Genomic DNA, 21,186 nt, shown 5'->3' with positions numbered 1-21,186 from the left:
AGAGGAGGGAAGGGGGGGAAGGGGTGCAAAGAGTTTTATAATGTTGTAGAGAGACATGTGAGACAAAGTGCACACAAATTTATAGCTAGTAAACACACTCACAAATTCACACTCACACAGACAGATAGATACCCATGCACGCACACATTCAGTTATAGACACACACACACACACACACACACACACACACACACGCTCACTCTCCACCTAACACATACATACACACACACACACACACAGAGAGACACACACAAAAGAACCATTACAGCTTGTGTTAGAGTGCTGATGATATTTGGACTCCCAAATCGATAACAAATAAATCCAGCTTATGGACGTCCCAGGCCTGGAAGCACACACACACGCACACATCAAGTCTGTATGGTTTAGCACCACAACCCAGATTGTTCTGTAGAGAATTTAATAGACTAACAATATGAGTCCACACAGTGGAAACATCATGTGCAGTTAAGGCAAACTCCCTCCATAGATCCTACCTTACAGTATGTTGTGCGCCAAGCCACTAACTCACTAGAATGGACTTTAGTAACACTGGGCTCTCTCAAAGTCGCTCAGTAGCCTCTGTGTCATAATCAACCGTCCACACTTGGCTTGCTCGTATCTCATGTCTGACCCAGAGACTCACCCAGAGGTCCGTGTTTGTATATCCTACAGACATGGGGACCTTTTTGGCCTCTGGCACTGGTGACCTCGGATAATCCACGTCCAGTTGAGTTATGAGGTTGTCGCCGTGGGAGACAGGGGCCCGGCGGACATCCTGGAAAGGTGCAGATTGATGATATCGAGACCCTGGCCTCCACCTAGCCTTAACCCCTTGACCTCGCTATCACAACCCCTGTCTAGACTCGTGATTCAGTGGGTCAGAAAGTCACTGGATCCGACATCATGTACGGTCCACCTTGCCATATCTGTGTGTCTGGAAGTATGAGCTGGGGGCATGAACACTAACCCACTAAGACATGGACTAAGACATGGACTAAGCTTTGTGTGTGTGTGTGTCTCTGTGTGTGTGTGTGTGTGTGTGTGTGTGTGTGTGTGTGTGTGTGTGTGTGTGCAGTGTGTGTCTGTCTGTCTGTCTGTCTGTGTCTGCATCTATCTGTCTGTCTCATAAATACTGAAACTGCTATAAAACACTAAAAAAAGACTAAAAGTCTATTAGTCCTTGTTAAAATTTGTATGATACCTTGTTTAAAAATCCAACAACTGAATCTTAGATATGTTTGTGATTTATTATATGTATGTTTACCTCTAGTATCTATTCATTAATGTATGTGCTGTTTCTTTCTGCACCTACGTACTACTCTTGCCTAGCCTGACAAGCCAGACCCACATTAAGATGTAGGGTCTGGGAACTCACCATTGGCAGTGCTCAATCCGAGGGGCGGGATAAACGGTTGTCTTTCAAATTTCCTCTGCATGCAATAGGATAGCGCTACAACTCATGAGTTCCATGCGTTTTCCCACCAGCGGAGCTAGTTGGCTAGTTGATCAAACTTTTGCCAACTTAAAAAAAAGCTTAACTCGAGTCGCAATTCAAAGACCACTGTTCGCCAGCAGCAGCATCCATCTTCTTTGTTTTGAAGTAGCAGGGAATTCAAGAACCATCGCAACTCTGCCGTCTCTATACACGATGTGATTGGCCTTACCGAAGTTTTTTCCAGCTCGCAAGCCAACGGAGAGTTGCTAGACTACCCTGGTTGCAAATTGCATTTGCTGCCGCTAGGGTGCGTCTAGATTTCTCTTGCCATATTGCATGTGCTGTTCATCTCACCATGAGCTCTGCAATTCCAATTAGGCAAACAGAAGCAGACATTTGAGACAAACTGTTTTTTTTTTTACTTCCAAATATGGACATTTTCCATAAACACATATTCAAACTGTGCATTGTCCATACACATTTGCCGAGAACTATCCTCTCACCAGTTGTGTGTGTTGGTGCATCTTTGCAGCAAACACAAGGCGAACTAAAACCTGTTCACAAATGTTCACAAAACATGTGCCTTCGTATCCTGTTTTGAACACCCCCGTTGTAAAATAGCAACTTGGTAGTGAGGAAAATGAGCTGGAGAGTCATTTTCTCAAACCCACATCAGACTAAAACATGTCTTCAGTACAGACAAAGTTCTTATGAGCCTGAGAAAGCTGAACAGATATTTCAATTTTATGTCATCAGTTTGTTTGTAGTATAAGAGAACATAAAACCAGCAAGGACATACTTTGCCCTCACTAATAGCTGTTTATAGGTGTCACCATGACAGCAGCTAGGAGGCTATGCCTTTTAGGATACAGTGTCTGCAGCAGACAGGAGCTCCTGCTGAGAGAAACCATGTCCTACAATATATAAGCACAGTCACTCCTGCTGAGAGAAGCCATGTCCTACACAATTCATAGGTGCCACCTACGTCACTATCAAATAGAACGCTGCCATATTTACGACCGATCTCGCCCAGTATGGCCGCCCACACTGCACATTTGAATGTGTGTGAGAGAGAGAGAGATATGTGGAGAAAATTTCAATTTTAGGCTCCGATCCTTATTTGTTACCCCCAGATTTCTTTTGTCCCTTATTATCTTCCCCAGGCTTGCCCCAATTGGCTTTCCACGATATATAGGCTACATCTATCTTGTTCATAACAACTCCCCGTACAGTGGAAGGCATTCAAGAGTAGGAGAGCTGGGATGATTAAAACACGGGACGAATGAAACATTCCAGTTTTCTCCGAGTGTAGGCTAATGATGATAGACAGACATCCTTGTATGCTAATGATGATAGACAAACATAGAGCATGTTAACCTCCTTCTATCAGCCAAATATCTTCCTGCTATGCCATTGTATCACGGAGTTACAGGCAATAAACAAGTTTTGATGCGCAAAAGTAAACTTCATTAATGGTTACATTTTTTTGATTATTAATGAGTATTTTTCATTTAAAGGTTCGACTTAATGCATATTCAGTAGACCATTTAGTTCTCCACAATCCCAGACTTTCATATCGCATGCTTGTTTAACATGGAAAGCAAAACAAGCTAGGCCTAGTGACATAGCCTATGTCTGTGTCGGGACGATTGAAACAAGCTTCAATCGTCCCGACCAGGCTGTAACTCCATGTATTTTAATTAAATGCACAAATATCTGTGTTTAAACAAGCATTTATGGAGGTGAGACATGGAAAAACAGTTTTAGGAAGATGAAAATACATTTGGGCCCACCAGGTAGGGGGTCGAGTTTTCCCATGTTATCCTATGGAGACGGCCGGTGAGTCGTTAAGCCTAGGCCTACTTATTTGGATGTGCCGTGGCCTAACCCACGTAAAAACCTAGTGAAACAACATTTTCAAGAATATAAACATGATATAAATGGGAAAGCTTACCGTTCTAGCTATAAACATCGCAGAATCATCCTAGCCTGGGTGTTCCCATGCTGCCTTGCGCGCAATTTGATTCATGCTGCTAAGGCAGCCTGGAGACCATGGAGCAAATTTTCGCCTGAGATAGGGAACCTATCACAGAACAGGGGGGAAAGCAAGACGATGATGAGCTATGCACAGACGCATTTGATAGACATCAGTGGCACCCAATAAACGTATCTGGGCATTTTTTTCAAATACGAGAAAATGAACGTTTGGTTCCCAGACCACGTCTCATTGGTGGCCGCGCTAGCCAGGTGGCGCTAGCCAGGCTAGAATCATCCACAGGGCATGATAAAAACCGCTTCATACACACTTCACGATGATGGCAATGAGTTATCAGACATGCACGAAGACGTAGAGCCCTGCAACAATCTATCTAAAATAACCCCTATTGGGAGTACCATTCATGATATGTAGTAAAATTTTGAAGTTGTGGGACGTTTATATCTCTTAAACTGTAGTCTTAGGCCTATCCTATGGGGCAGCCGTGGCCTACTGGTTAGCGCTTTGGACTTGTTACCGGAGGGTTGCCGGTTTGAACGGCCTTGAGCAAGGCACCTAACCCCTCACTGCTCCCCGAGCGCCGCTGTTGTTGCAGGCAGCTCACTGCACCGGGATTAGTGTGTGCTTCACCTCACTGTTCACTGTGTGCTGAGTGTGTTTCACTAATTCACGTATTGGGATAAATGCAGAGACCAAAGGAATGAAACATTACGCACGTCCCACTTTTGCTGTAATAATTCCAACAGTTTTGTTCAAAGCTGGAAATGCATTTGTATTTGACAGAGGACAGATGTAGGTTATAGTGACCAAATATTAGCTTTCAGTGTGGTACGATCGGTTTGTAGGCTAAATTACATTTAATTAAAAAGTGTTTCAACTGTCCCGGCTCTCCCCTGCCTATCAATATGTGGCTGGATGGGTCAAAAACGTGAAAGTGCGGCACCTGGCCACCAAGGATTTATATTTAATCATGGGAAATGTAAGTATTATGTAAAAACAATTCAAATGTATGATTTTGGTGGTAGTTTACTCTGACTAGGTACATGTAGCGAGTTGTTAGCTAAGTGGCTAACAGCTAGCAAGCTACCACTCATTTTAGTGTCATTTAGCTCACAGCTAGCTGTCATTAATCTGGATAATGTTCTTTAATGTAAGATGTGTTTATACGTATTTTATACAGTCCATGGTTTATACTCATTCAAAGAACATGAAGGGAAGGGGAACGAGTCGATTGTGACTTTATGGGAGCAGCTTGTGGTGGGTTATCAGCTGTTAGCTGTCAGACGGTCAGCTGTTGTGTGACCACTGGGCGGCTGAGCTGCCCGAATTCGTCGTAAAGATGGCGGCGCAAAGCTACAGTAACGTCATGAGACACAAACGAATATAAGCACAGTCACTCCTGCTGAGAGAAGCCATGTCCTACACCATTGGTTCCCAAAGACTGGGTCGCAACCCACGGGTGGGTCTCAGGAGATTTTTTATTTGGGTCGCCAGCACAATTTATGTTGTGTAATAGGCCTAACTTATACCATTTAGCCAGGAAAGCTAACAGTTTTCTATTAGGATCTAGTTCGTTAACTACAGTCATGGCTCTATGTGCAATTTTGCATTTAGAATAGCTCTGAAACTGGGGGGGCGAACGCGTCGCAGAGGGGACAGCGTGGACATCTCACTCACAAAATGAAACATTTCTGTGGGGCGCCTGCCATGGACCTCGCAGTTGCAAAATGCAAGGAACATGAATAAGCCTTTTTGCACAAACATTAACGGACACCAGCTCTTCAGCTTGACTGATTAAAATCTAGTTACCATGCTGTCAACTAAAGCAGACATCCGTATACAAGACATGCAGTTCATTGCATAAAAGTTAATACGAATCTTCCACTTTCAACATAATGGATTTTTGGTGGCTGGTGCTAATATTGAGTGTCCTTCTTGTTCACCCTAATTGATAAGTATTCACAGCACAAGATCACTATGTTGTCCAATCTCAAATCACACACACACACTAGACTTGACTGTCACTGCACAAAATTGAACAACGCCAAACATCTAGGAAGACACAGTCTCTTAATGGAGCCATTGTATCATCTCTCTCAAAGAAGCGGCAGCTATCTATAACACAATCATGCACCTCCCTGCAGACCAAATACATTTACTCTCTCTCTCTCCCTCTCTCTCTGTATTTGCTCTTTTTGGCTAGAGAGATTGATTCTGTCGTTTCACTGGGGACCACAACACAATCCACTCATTATTCTTCACACAGAAAACGATTGAAGGTCTTTAACTCTGGCCAAGTGTGCTTTGCCCACACTATCCACACACGGGAGTGTCCAGAGAGGGCGGAGAGGGCAGAGGTGCTGCCGCAGTCGCTATCCAGAGCTTTGAGAGCAAACTAGAAGGAGGCGTCCGGTCCATGTGGGCAGGAGAGTGGGAGGCAGGTGGAAGATTAAACTCAGAGCCCAACACATTTGGGGAGTGGATAGAGGTTTCTTTTATGCCTTCAGTAGCCACGGTTACATGGACAGTTTTTTTTTTGTCATTCCGATTAAACTATTCCGATTTAAATATTTGTGCCGTCTGTTTACATGTGGTACGTTCCATTCCGATCAGGTGGTCTCAAGCACTTTAGAATCTTTGATCCGAATAGCCGTTGTTTCCTAGTTTTCCTTGAGAAGATACAGCAGGCAATCTGATTGACTGTATACATGGCTGTTTCATTCCAATTAAAATTCTGATTGGATCAGGCATTTTTATTCCGACTGAGCCGTTATTCCGTTTGTAAACAGATTAAAAGTGTCCATGTAAACGTGGCTACTGTCTGTCTATTTTGTTGTCCTTTCTCTCTCTCTATCTCTCTCATTCTCTCTCTTTCACTCATACACATACACACACACACACACACAAACACACACACACACACATAAACACACACACATGACAATGCAGAAGAGAATCCACATGTTGCAACATGCATACGCATGTAAACCACGGTAATCAAACTGGCTCTGTCAGCTTTCGTGGCTCAACATAGCAACTGACAGCAAATATTTGTCATTTATTTCTTTCTTTTTTATGAAGCAGTAGGACCTAAAGTTAAAGCATTTAAGAGCTTAAAGAGAGCCTCACCAGTCCATGTCACCGTGTTGTGATTGTTCTGGTGCACAAGCAGCATTAGTGCATATTCCAAACCGGCTGTGGGAAATCCCCTATAGCTACAGTTCAAGCAATTTAACACCTCTCGTCTGTACATCTGAGGAAATAGCTTCAATTCAATTCTGTGAATTCATTGAAATGAACCAGATTGTTTGAAATCAAATCATTTCATATTGACAGTGGACGCCAGATTAAAATCAAATCAATTCACCACACAGAAAATTAATTTATTACAGAAGAAGTATCAAAAATAATTAAACCATGATGAAACTTGTGATTTAGACTCTGACACACACGCACACACACACACATACACACACACACAGTGTGTGTTTGTGTATGTGTATGTGTGTGTGACCCACTAGCGTGTGAATACCTTATCCAACAGTAACAAAACACATTACTTTTCATAACTTTAAAAACCTCTCCTTCTTTGCCTGGTCCCCTTTGAATGTGACAGAGCTGCTTTCTCACAGCGTGCCTTATTAATCACATAATGACAGTGGGTGCTTGCCCTCCTCTCAATCCCAGTTCACTTTCTTTCCCTGCTTTTAAAAACACACTTCTGCCCACCAAAACCCCCACACTCTGAAGTAAAGGTTTACAGTGCCCCCTATAGGCCATTTACAGCAGCACACAAATCAACACATTCAATTGTTAAGAGTGAAGGATCGAGAGGCCTGATTCTTCATATATTTAACTTGTAATAATCTCTTATAGGCTATTATAGGTTGTGAGACATGGAGAGGGATGATGTTGTAAGAGTGGCGAGAATGGATACCTATATGTGTAAGGAACAACCTTGAAGGGTGTCACTTGTTTCTGGGCGGAGGACAATGAGGTGGAAAATGAACTGACTTCAATACCATATGCATGAGTAACACCCGTATGGCAATTACCATACAGATGAGAGGCCGTAAGCACGAGGTAGGTAGAAGCATTTAAAGATGAAGAAGCATTAAAAGATGTCCAAGCCTGAAAAGAGGGCCACAATGTGATGTCCTCCATTCAGCTTTGTCTATATGGCCCAAACATCACAGTTAGCCATCCTCAACAGTGACCTTATAGCCCATATTATTTATTTGTCATGGAATGGTCACACTTTATAAAAGTGCCCTTTCTTGCACTACATCTAAACTAAATACAGTATAGAATACTGAGTAGCAAGAGCAACAACACTGATCAACACATTGATATTTCATAGATGCATTTGTATGCATTGTTTACTCATGCATTATGGCTAGGTTTCATGGAAATGGATATTGTATTAATACATACTAATACCCAATGTTATACTATAAGAACGGCATTGAAAGATTAGAAGTACTAAAATGACCAGGCTCTGCAGAAACTGAAAACAGCACTTTCACTGCGAGCAGAACTAGAGCTACTCAAAATTCCCATCTACTTACAGGAACGACTAACATTATGAGTCCAGGACTCAGAGTCCAGAGACCTTTCCACGGATAGCCAACGAGACTACTACATGCAACAAAACATCCACCGTATCGTTTTTCCATCTGTTGGACATGAGTCCACACAGTGAGTCCACTCTTCAGCCACTATCCTCACAACCAGACATCCCCTGGAACTAAAGCATTAACATAAAGAAACCACCAGAAGCAACATTTCTGGATACAGATCAGCAGCAACTCACAACCTACACAGCACTGGGGATGCTGTTCACTGAGTTTTAATGATTTTATATTTGAATGCATGTCCTGAAGTTTCCAGTGGGAGGTTCACGGTATATATGTTTCACATGCTCGGTTAGCTCAGCCTTTGCAAAAGCAGCACAGCTCTGCTGCGCATACTGTAAGCAACATGCAAAGCACTCTGTCTTACAAACAAAAGTGTGTGAAACAAAGTGTGACGTTCTTCTGTTGAGGGAGAGCAGGAACATGTCCTCCAGAGTGATGGCATCCTTAAAACAGACATTAGGCAGACACCCGACAACAGGTCGGGTACTGTAACATCATCACAGATGCAGCCCGTCTTCATAAAGTGGATGCCACATTATCAGGTCAGGTGAAACGCATTCACTATTGAGGTGTTGGTGGTGATCGTGGTGGAGATAGTTGTGGCGCTAGCAGTGAGAGGAAGAATGCTTTATGGTTTATGAAGCAGCTTGTGAGGCAGTGCTTTCCATTTCAGTGAATGACTAGAGGTGATATGAACACAGACGTGCGAATGGGATATGGAAATTGGTTTATATATTCACCGCAACAGAGGGGGGTGAAGTGAATCCTCTGGGAGGATAGAAGGAGAGAGAGAGAGAGAGAGAGACAGAGAGAGAGAGAGAGAGAGAGAGACAGAGAAATGTCGAGGAACTGGGTCCCTGAAGATTAAGTGCCCCTTCTCTCCCTCTCTCCCCGGAGACGTATCATCCCACTGATAGCTTCCCTCGCTGCCCCCCCGCCTCAGACAAATGACACACCGCCAACCGGTGGTCCCTCCGAACAGGAGCGGCGCGCTTTGTGTTCCTCCGCTGAGTGTGTTTATTAAATAAGAACGTGGCTCGGGGCCCGCAGCGCCGAAATGGGCCCATGAAGAGAACAAAGACAGGTGCCTTAGAAGAGCCTAATCATACGTGACGGCCCAGAGCACATTCAGGTGTGTACTGGGTCCATATCGTGTTTTCATTTTGTTTCTTCTTTTTCTGAGAGCTGCCGTCTTTTTTTTTTTTCAATTGTTCCCATAGAGAAGATGGTGTGTGAGTGTGTAGGCAACCTGCTCAGGTTGTCGCCACATCATGTGATCCAATGAAATGATTGTGAAGCCGTCTCTCAGTCAGAACCAGCAGACATCTAGACAGGTGATATTTTTGAGATATGTGCTTTCTAGAAGCATTTTTTAGTAAAAGTTGGGAACAGGACTTTTTAACATAATTAAGGTGTGCTGAATCCAACTATGAATCCTGTTCCCAAGCTGAATTCTGAGTTTATGACCATCAAATTAGCATAAACAAAATGGTTGCCAAAATGGCGATTTTGGGCACTTTCATTGGGCGGATGTCATTATACCATGTAAATTAATTCATATTGTTCACAGAAATCTTCCTTGGCCAATAGATCAAGGATACAGGCTGTGAAAAAAAATAAAAAAATCTAGTATTATGCCCATGTTAATTACCTGAAAAAACCTTTGAAAAATGTAATTGTTGAAATTTTATAACTGAGCAGGCACACGGTATTTGACAAATGAGACTTAAGTTTTTTGAGGGTCAAGAAAGATGTGTAGTGATGAAATATAAAGTTTAAAATTGTGGCTTCTGGCTTGAAACCAAAGGGTTGCCGGTTCGATCCCCGACCAGTAGGAAAAATGTGGGTGGTGGAAAGGTTGAGCACTAGTCTCCCATGCCCACATCCACGGCTGAAGTGCCCTTGAGCAAGGCACCTAACCCCTCACTGCTCCCCGAGCATCACTGTAGCAAGGCAGCTCACTGCTCCAGGTTAATGTGTGCTTCAATTTGTGACCTGTGTGTTCACTAATTCACGGATGGGATACATGCAGAGGCCAAATTCCTTGTATAGACCCTTTCAACAATAAAAACAAAAACAATGTTTGAACGGTCTATTTGGGCCCCAATCTACTTCCTCTGCATTAAGATAACATATGGAATGTTAAAAAGGAAGTCTTGTGGGGCCAACTATGATGCTGATAATGGAACTCTCTTGAAAGGGTCCATACCCAAGTATTAACGTTTTTCATGTGACGTATTCTAGGTTCTATAGCTTTGTTTACATCCAGCTGGTAGGCAAGGGACAAGTTGAACCCATTGAACATCGTTGTCTGCAGCTGCCTCTCAGTAGGCTACATCTCTGTATTTCAGCAATGTCAACATTTCAGGCATCAATAAAGGTGATGATGAAACGTTATCCCATTGTTCAATATTTGATAGCCTGTCACAGGAACGTTGTTTCGCTAAAATCGCCCTGATTTGGTGCATTGATCTGTATCGATAACGTTATGGGAGAACCTGCATGTAGCCTAATGGTAGCCTAACTTTTTTTCTCTGTTCAAAACTCGGTTTACAAAAAGACAATAGCCTTTATTAGAAGCTGTGAAATTTGACCAGAAAGGAACATGTCTTCCTTCTGAAAGCTGACACAAAATCAAACAATATTTGATCATTTAACTTCAACTGAACAGAGACAGGTCTTGGTAGGCAGTAGACTCAGCAGACGTTAAAACGGTAGCCTACTGTTATAGCCAGAGTCAGTCAGCATCATGTAACATTAATGGCGTTAGTCATGAATCCTGTAACATATTATATCATATAACAGCGATGGCTTATTCGAAGACGATCTGCATGGATATATAACCACCCAGAAAAACTCAGAATGTGAGTGATAAAGTTAATTAATTGTATGAAACTTTTTATTAGTTATCCATTGCAGCATCGCCTATATTAGGCTGTTATGCTAGCTCAGCCTTTAAATATGTTGTTATTTTGGTCATGTGGACTTGATTAAACGGGTAAAGATAATTCATAAACTGCTTATTTCTTACATGACTGAAGCTGTAGCCTAGGTTCAACAGTGGTGTTTGAGGTTGCTGTGTGTGATCGCTAAACAATTAGGATCAAATCAGTTTATTTTGACATATGGGAGTTAGCCTGACCTGTAACGTTAGCCTATAGCACATAAGCCTATTCTGTTTTCATTTATTAGCATTTGTTGTGATTATATAATCAAATGACACTCATGATAACTTGAAATAGAAGGATAGAAGATAGGTGATTGATGTCTACAAGCACGAATTTCACGAGACAAATTAGAACAAACTGTTCCGGTAAAAATAATCTTGCCATGTTTAAAATGCTGCACTTTTTCCCTTCATAGCCTATCTCTGGCAATTCATTTTTGGATGACTGTAGATAGTGGACTGGAGTATTTTAGCCTACGTCTTCGTAGACAGTAGGCTACACCATTAGGCTATCTTGAGAATAAAAGACTTCACAGCTGCTAACGATCATCCTCCACAACCACGAGGATAGGTAGGCTAAACGGTCGTTCATCGCCTTTTTGCTTCTTATTGTAAAACCAACTGTTAGGGCCTACACAAGTGGTCGGCATCCCGGTCAATATTTGATATTAAAATTTCAATTTTGAAGCTATTTGTAACTATGTGTACCACTCTCTATTTGTATTATTTGTAACACTACCACTCTCTGCAGTGCCTTGCCTACCATTCTTGCCTACCACTCTAGTTGTAAACAAACGGTCACATGACATTATGACGTAGGTGCAAAACCTTAATACTTGGCCATAAAACCTGATTTACATTACATTTACATAATTGAAGCAAATTGGGTTGGTAATGTATGTAGTCTCGGAGTAAGTTACACAGGTAACACTTTACGGTAAGGGTACTTTAATTAATTCATGATTTATGTATTACTTCATTCATTAATATCTAATTAATCATCAGGAATTTACTGAGTTCATAGTTTGTCATTTGTGACCTCATACATGAACACATTACTATTATTAAGTATTATTATTATTATTATTATTAAGTATTAGGTACGGTGGGCACATCATTATGAATTATGATGTATTAACCATGATCATGCCTTTATTTTTCTGCCAAAAATGTGGTCATCACTGCTCAAATTCTGATTTGAACATAACTTTGGAGTTCTCTAAACACATGTCATTATTCACTACTTTATTTGAGGGGCCACAGACATGATGAATGCATGAGCAATTATCCTAAAATTAATGTAATCATGATGATCATGCTTAAGAAATCATAAATCATCATGATATACCCATCACACCTAATGCTTTAGTAGATGTGTTGTTCATACATGAGAAAAAGTTCGCTTCAACCAAGGTTTTCTGCTCCCAGAAGGGTGATTACCCAAAACGTCACAGAAAAATGAAAACAAGTGGGAGCAGAAAACCCTGGTTGAAGCGGACTTTTTCTCTTTTTTGTGTGGTCGTTTGTTTGTCCTGCTCCCAGGTCAGACGTTTGGATGTGCGGACTTTAAAACTTACTCTTTGTTCATACTAGAGTGTGGCTACCCGACCCGAGCCCGACGGGTCCCGACAGGTCGGGTCAGGTTTGGACAAATATTTAGAAATTGTAGTCGGGTTCAGTCCGGGTTCGGACACATGGGGGCGATATGCATTGGAAGCTTTACATTTAAAATGCCTTATTATGTTGGGTAACCAACAGGTCTGCCTTACATGATGCAAACGTTTGTTTTTTGAGAATAAAGTAAAATGTAAAAAAGACCTAATAGCTTTCTTCCTGTGTACAGGATTTGTTTATCGCGACAACGCATTTCAGGCATGCAGCCTGAAATGCACACGCATTGTCACGACTACATAAACAAATGGTTATGCACATTATGCACATAAGCACAGTCTTGGGTGACGTTAAAAAAAGTTGTTAGCCTAGGCTATAAGGTCGTCTCGTTCAACTGGATGAGGATTTCCTCGAGTTGCACCAATTAACGTCGATGCTGCATATCAGTGACAGAGGCACTGTAGTTTCAAAGACTGCTGCAGTTCATTTCACGACTTTTCGATAAGACAAGAATTCTATTTCAATAGGCTATGCTTGCTTGGGCCTCTTGTGTTAATGTGCGCTGTGTGTGACCTGCGTGCGTGCATGCTCATCTGATTCTGTAGACAATTTGTTGTGTGTTCCGTTCAATGGGCTAAAAAGACAGGCTATCCACAAACGTGAACGTTTAATCACTAGCATGGGAATAACTGAGGCATCATCTCCGTCGGGCTCGGGTCGGGTTCGGACATAAAAATGAAAATGCCTGTCGGGTTCGGGTCGGGTTCGGACGCAACTCTGTTGGACACGGGCCGGGTTCGCACAGAAATTTGCGGCCCGATCCGCACTCTAGAAGTTCATACATGAGGTCATCATGAATGAGAGTATATGAATTCATGTCAATTCCTGATGATTCATAGGATATAAAGGAATGAAGTAATGCATAAATCATGAATTAATTCATGCATGAATTCATGATAATTCATGTACCTTTACCATAAAGTGTTACCCATATTTCTTCATAACATTTGTGTTAGTAAAATGATTGCATGTCCTGTGAATTAATAGCTAGATGAATAACTTTATAACTAGTGCAAGTTCAAGTTTAAGTTAATTTGTTTGTACCCAGAGGTAGATTTTGTTTGCAGTATACGTAGAATGCTTCAAGAAAATTTGCAGGAGCAAACAGGAGCACAGAGGATGCCATCTTTACGGCAATTCACTGTGCCCTGTCCCTCCTTGACAATAGCAACACCTATGTGAGAATGCTGTTCATTGACTTCAGTTCAGCATTCAACACCATTATCCCCTCCAAACTGATCACCAAACTCAGTGAACTGGACATCAATACCTCCCTCTGAAACTAGATTCTGGACTGGCAGCTTAAAGCAGACCCAGGGGGCAGTGGGGAGTTACTTTCCGTTTCCGTTTTGATGCCCCATGGGTCTGCTTTAAGCTGCCTGTCCATAACTTGGCCTATGTTGTCCCAAATGTCTCATTCTTTTTCTAATGGGCTGCATGTGGTGAGCTTATACAACAGGGCTATGGTTCATTTTACACTGAACTTACACTTTAAAGGAGCATGCAGACTTTTGGGGAAAATAGCTTACTTGCCCAGGACTTACCCAGAGTTAGATAAGAGGATACATGCCCATCTCTTGTCTGTTATGGCAATAACCCATTCTGACACTGTTAGCCTAGCTTAGCATAATTGACTGGAAGTGGGTTAGAGCAATTTGCCTATAGCTAAAAGTAAGCTATAGGCCAACTGGAACAACCCCCTTCTAGCCCAATAGGGTTTAAGGGGAGAAGAAGAACATGCTGTTTTTAAAAGGCCACAAAAGACATAAGAGCAGCTCCACAGCACCTAATCACAAGAGAGCTAGCAAGATAGGTATGCTGCTGGCCCAGGGCTGGCCCTCTCCTGGTGCCAGATAGATATACTGTAGTTACATGTACTGAGGTATTTTTGGTGACTTTACTTGGATAGTAAACCCACACAAAGTTAACAGATCATCTATTAGGATTCAAGTTCAGGATGTAAAATTGTTGTTCAACAATTGCTGAACTGCACCATAACCAAATCCAACCCTTAACCTTAAACCTAAACCAGACATTTTATCTTACAGATTGTTTGTTGATAATCTGAGCATATGTAGTCTGTGGGCGTTCTGTGTGACAGATAGCCTGATGAGCCAGACCCACATCAAGATGTAGGGTCTGGGAACTTACTATAGGCGCTGCTCAATCCGAGGGGCGGGATAAGCGGTTGCCTTTCAAATTTCCTCTGCACGCATTAGGATAGTGCTACAACTCCCTTGCATTTTCCCACCAGCGGAGCTAGTTAGCTAGTTGATCAAACTTTTGCCAATTTTAAAAAAGCTTAACTCGAGTCGCGATTCAAAGACCACTGTTTGCCAGCAGCAGCATCCATCTTATTTGTTTTCAAGTAGCAGGAAATTCACACGGAACCGTCGCCGACTCTATATACAATGTGATTGGTCTGATAGAAGTTTCATTTTTCCAGCTTGCAAGCCAATGGAGAGTTGCTAGACTACCCTGGCTGCAAATTACATTTGCTGCTGCTAGGGTGCGTCTAGATTTCTAGGCTATGTGACAGACTTCCCCAATAAATTGTACTGACAGGAGCAGTATGTACAGCTCATGCATCAACTGCTTTGGCTAAATACACATTGGGGCAGCCGTGGCCTACTGGTTAGGGCTTCGGGCTTGAAACCGAAGGGTTGCTGGTTCGATGCCCGACCAGTAGGAAAAATGTGGGCAGAGGAAGTGGTTGAGCACTGCTCTCCTATGTCCACATCCATGGCTGAAGTGCCCTTGAGCAAGGCACCTAACCTCTTACTGCTCCCCGAGCGCCATTGTAGCAAGGCAGCTCACTGCTCCGGGTTAGTGTGTGTTTCACCTCGCTGTGTATTCACTGTGTGCTCTGTGTGTTCACTAATTCACGGATAAGATAAATGCAGAGACCAAATTCCTTGTATACGCAAGTATACTTGGCCTATTAACCTGATTTACATAATTTACATTTACATAATAAACATATTGGTCTATGGTTCGTGCAGAGATGGTGTCACTATATGGAACCATCTGGTACACTGGGACAGGGACAGAGCAGTAGAGGCATCTGCTTTTCTTTGGGATTGCCAAATATGTATATTACCTAAACCAAAACAAAAAACAGTTGGCAGGGTAGCACACTTATATCAGGGCCAACTTTGGCATTGCTGATGGTTGCATGTTTTTTGAATAACTTTTGCTATTAGTTAGTTTTCAGTTTTCAAGACCAAAACTCATTTCTGTTGCTGAGACTATATAGTTACAGTAATGGCTTAATGAAAATGCTGCCTTTTTAAAGGCCACAGGACAAACTAGAGACCAAACAAACAGCAGCTACACAGCACCTGAGCCCTCAAAACTGAGCGAGAAAGAAAGAACAGGAGAAAGAAAGAAAGAAAGAAAGGAGTGGAGAAAAACATGTTTTTTTCTCATCTCATTTAGCTCTGTCTCTCCCTCCGTTTGTGTGCTGTTTGGTAATTAATTTGCTAACATGGGACGGGTGCGAAGTACTGTGCTGGCGACGCTTTGAACTCACAGCGGTAATTAGTACCTTTTCGGGCGTGGTGGAGTACGGCGTGGCTACGCCGCCAACGATCTTTCCCACCCCCGGAGGATTTCTGCACTGCCTGGGCTCTGACCTATATGCAAATACAATGTCAAGTAGGGAGCCAGAATTCAGAGTGTGCATATGTGTGTGTGTGTGTGTATTTGTGTTTGGATGAGTGTGTGTGTGTGTGTTTGTGTATGGATAAGTGTGTGGTGTGTGTGTGTGTGTGTGTGTGTGTGTGTGTGTGTGTGTTTGTGTGTGTAAGCCTCCTTTTTGGTCCTCTGTAAATTTGTGAGACTGAGGCTTACAGAGTTTATCAAGTCCTCTGGGCCAATTAGCAAGAGTGTTCTTTAAAGCTATACACGCTTCTCTTTCAATCGGGTGGGGAGACTTACTGTCAAAGAAACAATGTTTTTTCAACAAAAAAAACAAAAAAAATTACAACAGGGTATCTATCATGCAAATGTTGTAAAAGGCTGGGAAACTGTTAGATGGGGGAGCCAACAAGGCGCTCTCTCTACTGAGAGGAGGAAGAATGAGCAATAGAGATATTACCACATACACATATGAAACAAAAAAAAAACATGACTGGGGGTTGGTGAACTGCTGTCTGATGAGCAGTCGAAACCACTTCTGTGTAAACACCCGGAGCGCTTAATTAAGACAATAGTGCACGTGAGACTCCTCTGAGGTACCACTGCGAGAGAAAGAGAGAAAAAGAGAGAGAAGTTGAGAAATCAGTACAGTGGAGGGCCCTGCACTCTCACTCTCTCTCACTCTCTGGGCTCCTGTGGCTTAAAGCTACGAGAGTGCACGGAACACAATGCAAGAACTGCATAGCACCAAGTGCTATTCCCCTGCTGTGCAGTGTGAGTCAACAATGATAGCTTGCTAAGTACAAGCTAAGGTCAACGGTTCGTTATGACTACCATTACCTGCAGCCCATACACTCAGCACATCGGCAGTTCCCCACAGTGCCATGGTAACCACAGAGCCAAAGCTGATTGGTGGATATCAATCACAGCAGACACACACCATTAGACGCTTGGTTATCGGGTCGACCTGCTCGCGTGTGATTACTGTATGGGGCCGACGATTGATTATTAACGTGAAATTAACCTCAGCTTTGACTGCCGAGGGCAGAGTAACTTATACTGAGGCTGTTGATAGCTGAGCGGGAAGTTTGTAATTTCTTTTAATATATATATTTTTTGGGCTTTTATGCCTTTAATTGACAGGATAGTGGAGAATGCCAGTTGTGCCACGGCTGGGGCCGTAATTTTGTTTTAACAAAGACATGATGTTAAAATGAAAAATCATACTGTATACATTTTTAAACAGGTAAAAGAGCAAAACAGGCTAGTAGTTCAATTTGTGCCACAGTTGGGTAATCTGGGTGATATGTAATACCAACAGAATATAACTCTTGATTTTTTTATATAGTTTTATCATATTTTGTTTTTGTGTTTTTTTAATGAAGATTTCCTAATGAAAAAACACATTTTCCAAATAACTTTTTCCACCCTGTGGCGACAACTCCAGAGTCAAACACTTCTCCTCCCACATACCTAAGCACTTCATGCTCATGTCTGCCATTAACAATAAAAAAAAAAGACTAGCGTCTCTGCCATTTTCATCTAATAATTCACAGTGACGATAATGTCACACTAAAGAATGCCTCGACGACCATTGAAATCACCATAATTATTAATGAATGCACATGAAAATGTCGCTTAGCACAGCTATGAGTGATTAGTGTGTGGCGGCACACAGTAATTACTAGTGTGGGCTGAGGTGTGTGCTGCCTCTGTAGTAATGGCCTGTGTAGGTTTTCTTCCCTACTATTAGCAAGCATGAACTCATAACTCTCTAAGTCCCTCACATTTCAGAAAGAAAGAATAATTAGTGTCGGCATGTCATTATTTTCGGCCCAAACAGGGCATTGATTTTCCTTACGTGTGCATGTGCACTACTGACAAAAATGTCTTTTTCTTTTTTTTTCTGAACAACAAAAGAAAAAAGAAAGTAAAAACTTTGAAATGGATTAAAATAAATAGAAATAGATTGCATACTGTAATTCACAGCATAACATCATGGTTAACTTTTGGAGATTTGCATGGTGTGCGTGTGTGTGTTTCTGTGTACAGTATATGTGTGTGTGTGTGTGTGTGTGTGTGTGTGTGTGTGTGTGTGTGTGTGAGTGTGAGTGAGTCTGTAATGGAGTTCTGAAGGGCTTATTCCTCACCCCTTCAAGGAACCCTAAAACCTGACACCACTATGCTTCTTTGGTTCCACTGTCACTTCATTCAGGGTGGATCCCATCTCTTTATTTGTCCATCCTCCTCTCCTTCCTCCTGGCCTAAACCCTCCTACATTAATTCATTTTGTGAAGGAAAGGAGGGATAGGAGGATGGAGGAATGAAGGAGAGACAGATATGAGAAATGAGATGTCCTGCTCACTCACGCATTACTTTTAAGAGACGTCAATTATACAACGAACCATCGCCTCTTAGACTAGAATAAACATACCAACATACCAAATTGCAGAGAATATGAACTTATGCCTAAAAATATCATGCAATGCACACTTATTGACCCTGATAATGTTTGATAGTTTTTGAGACATGAATGAGTACTTACGTATATAACACATGAACAAAACAGGCATCAATTTACTTTTCACCTTGACAGCTTGGACCAACGATGGCACGATTTCTTTCCGCATAGGATGTTCTTGTGTTTCCTTGCATATCAGCCCTTTCTCTTCTCCCCTCTCTCCTCGTTATCCCCTCCTCTGGTTGCATTTAGACAAATGAGACATCCTCAATGATGTTCAGCTTTGAACGATTTCTGGGGCATGAGCTGGAGGATCGAGGACCTAGGAGAGAGGCCGCGTACAAATAGATTTTGTATGGGTAAAACTCTGACATTGAGGGATCCACCCTCATACCTCGTAGCAACTCAGCCTGCTCACCGCTTTCAGTTTCTACCCTGCAATTTCATCTCTGCTGATTTTTCACCTTCTTTCACACTGATATGTTGAGTGTTATGCTAGCATGCTAATACTCCTCTGATGGCAGTGAGCCTGTGGAGGTTTTGCAGGTGGCGGTGCCCTTGAGTTTTTCATTAGCCATTTTCAGGAGCCATCTCCATTTTGGCTCAAAGCTGTCACATATTTCAACACTATTACCCAGAATGCTGCTGACTCTGTACCCAGCCCTGATTTGGCACAAATTCACCCAACCACACCAGAGGCAGATGCATTCCAGAACTAGGCACCAACCTAATTTTTTTTTCTCAGCAAGTGGGAGAACTATTTCCCTTTTATTTTGCCTGATCCCAGGAAAACCAGACAGAGGGAATTCCTGACTCCTGACTGACTGGCTCATAATACCCGATGGCATTGCTTCTCATATATTCAGTATATTGGATTTCGCTCCATCATATGCACATGCCTCAGTGTTCTCCCTGAAGACATAACCTTTTGTCGCATCGAGTGGCCACATCTAGTGTCCAAGGTCAATCCTCACCTCATTTCACCCCCTGCGCTTGACACCTGGGCTCCCCCCATTATGCAGGTGTTGGGTCAGGGAGCCCCGGCAGTGGAGGCAATTTGTCACATTCCAGCAAACAATCTTTAAATAATTTCAATCCTTCAAGGCCCAGTGCATCCCAGCAGCTAGGGCCCACAGCAGGGAGTTAGCCAGAGAACAGGCGCTTCGCTACAGCCTCTCTTTGACCTTGGTACTTTCTCAGCAACCCCCAGAGTGTTCTGGAGACATCCAGTGGTGGGTCGAAACAAGCGAAGAAAAAGTTATTGAGTCGCGCTGCGGCACGTTGCCATCATGACGTTCTGACAGACTTTTAAATGGCTCCACTGAATCACAGATTGGACAGAGGAAGCACGCCAGTTCCACTCTGTCAGCATGGAGCTTTGCCTCTCTAAAGTCTTTATGCTTGAGATACCCCTCGATAAATGTTTCACACTCTGAATCTCTTCTTCTGAAACTTCTGAAGTTACACCCAGAACTATGAGCATATTTGGTGTTTTGACTGAATGTATGTTTACAACGATACATTATATACATGACAAATAGAATAATGAAAGCTAAACATATATCACATCATGAAGCACATTTATAATCAGACTAAACATGCACAAATAAACTACAGAGTCAAGTGTGCCAGTGCAAATCCAAACCCCTACATCCCTCTCATAAGTGAGTGGATGTCAGTGAACAACACATCCATCTTACCCCAAAGTGGTGCAAAATGAAAAGCCTTCATTGGACTCTGTGTATTATCTTGTAAGGCGCATATTGTATTTTAGTGAAGAGAATAGGAGTCACATCAGAATTCATGAGAAGTGTGCCCTTTATAGTGTCTTATCTCATAAATTCCTCCCTCTGGCTGTAAACAGAATATTCTCACATATGGGAAAAGCAATTACATACAGTATCTGTAATTCTCACTTATCATGTTGTGAAATATTATGGCAGGTGAATCACAGAAGCAGCATGATTAGAATGGAGCCTAAAGCCATTTAAACAAATTCTCTCCTTATTCTCCGGCTTTACTAGACCAGGTGGGGAATTCATTGCCTTTATTGCCATGCCATGATGAGTTGAGTATGCAAAATGTATTAACTTGTTATCGCCTTTTGCTGGAAGTTTCTACCTGACCTTTTCATACACTATTTGTAAATAAGTAAAGAGATACAAATCAAAGCTTGAGACATCAGCATCCCTGCATCACACGAGATGAGTTAAATCCCTGTGATTTCAAGTTCACCATCAAGTTTAATTAAGCAGAGGCTCAAGGGCTTTCATAAGATGTTGATTATTAGTTTGGGTACCTCTGAATGACTACTCCCCTCACTTTTGCACTGGAAAAAAATTTTCAGTCTGCAATGGGCTTTGATCTGTTGTGAAGCCATACCTTCCCACATAACATCTG

Source organism: Alosa sapidissima, chromosome 2 (genome assembly GCF_018492685.1).
Source record: "Alosa sapidissima isolate fAloSap1 chromosome 2, fAloSap1.pri, whole genome shotgun sequence".
In the NCBI taxonomy this organism is placed as follows: Eukaryota; Metazoa; Chordata; class Actinopteri; order Clupeiformes; family Clupeidae; genus Alosa; species Alosa sapidissima.
This window is presented reverse-complemented; position numbering follows the sequence as displayed.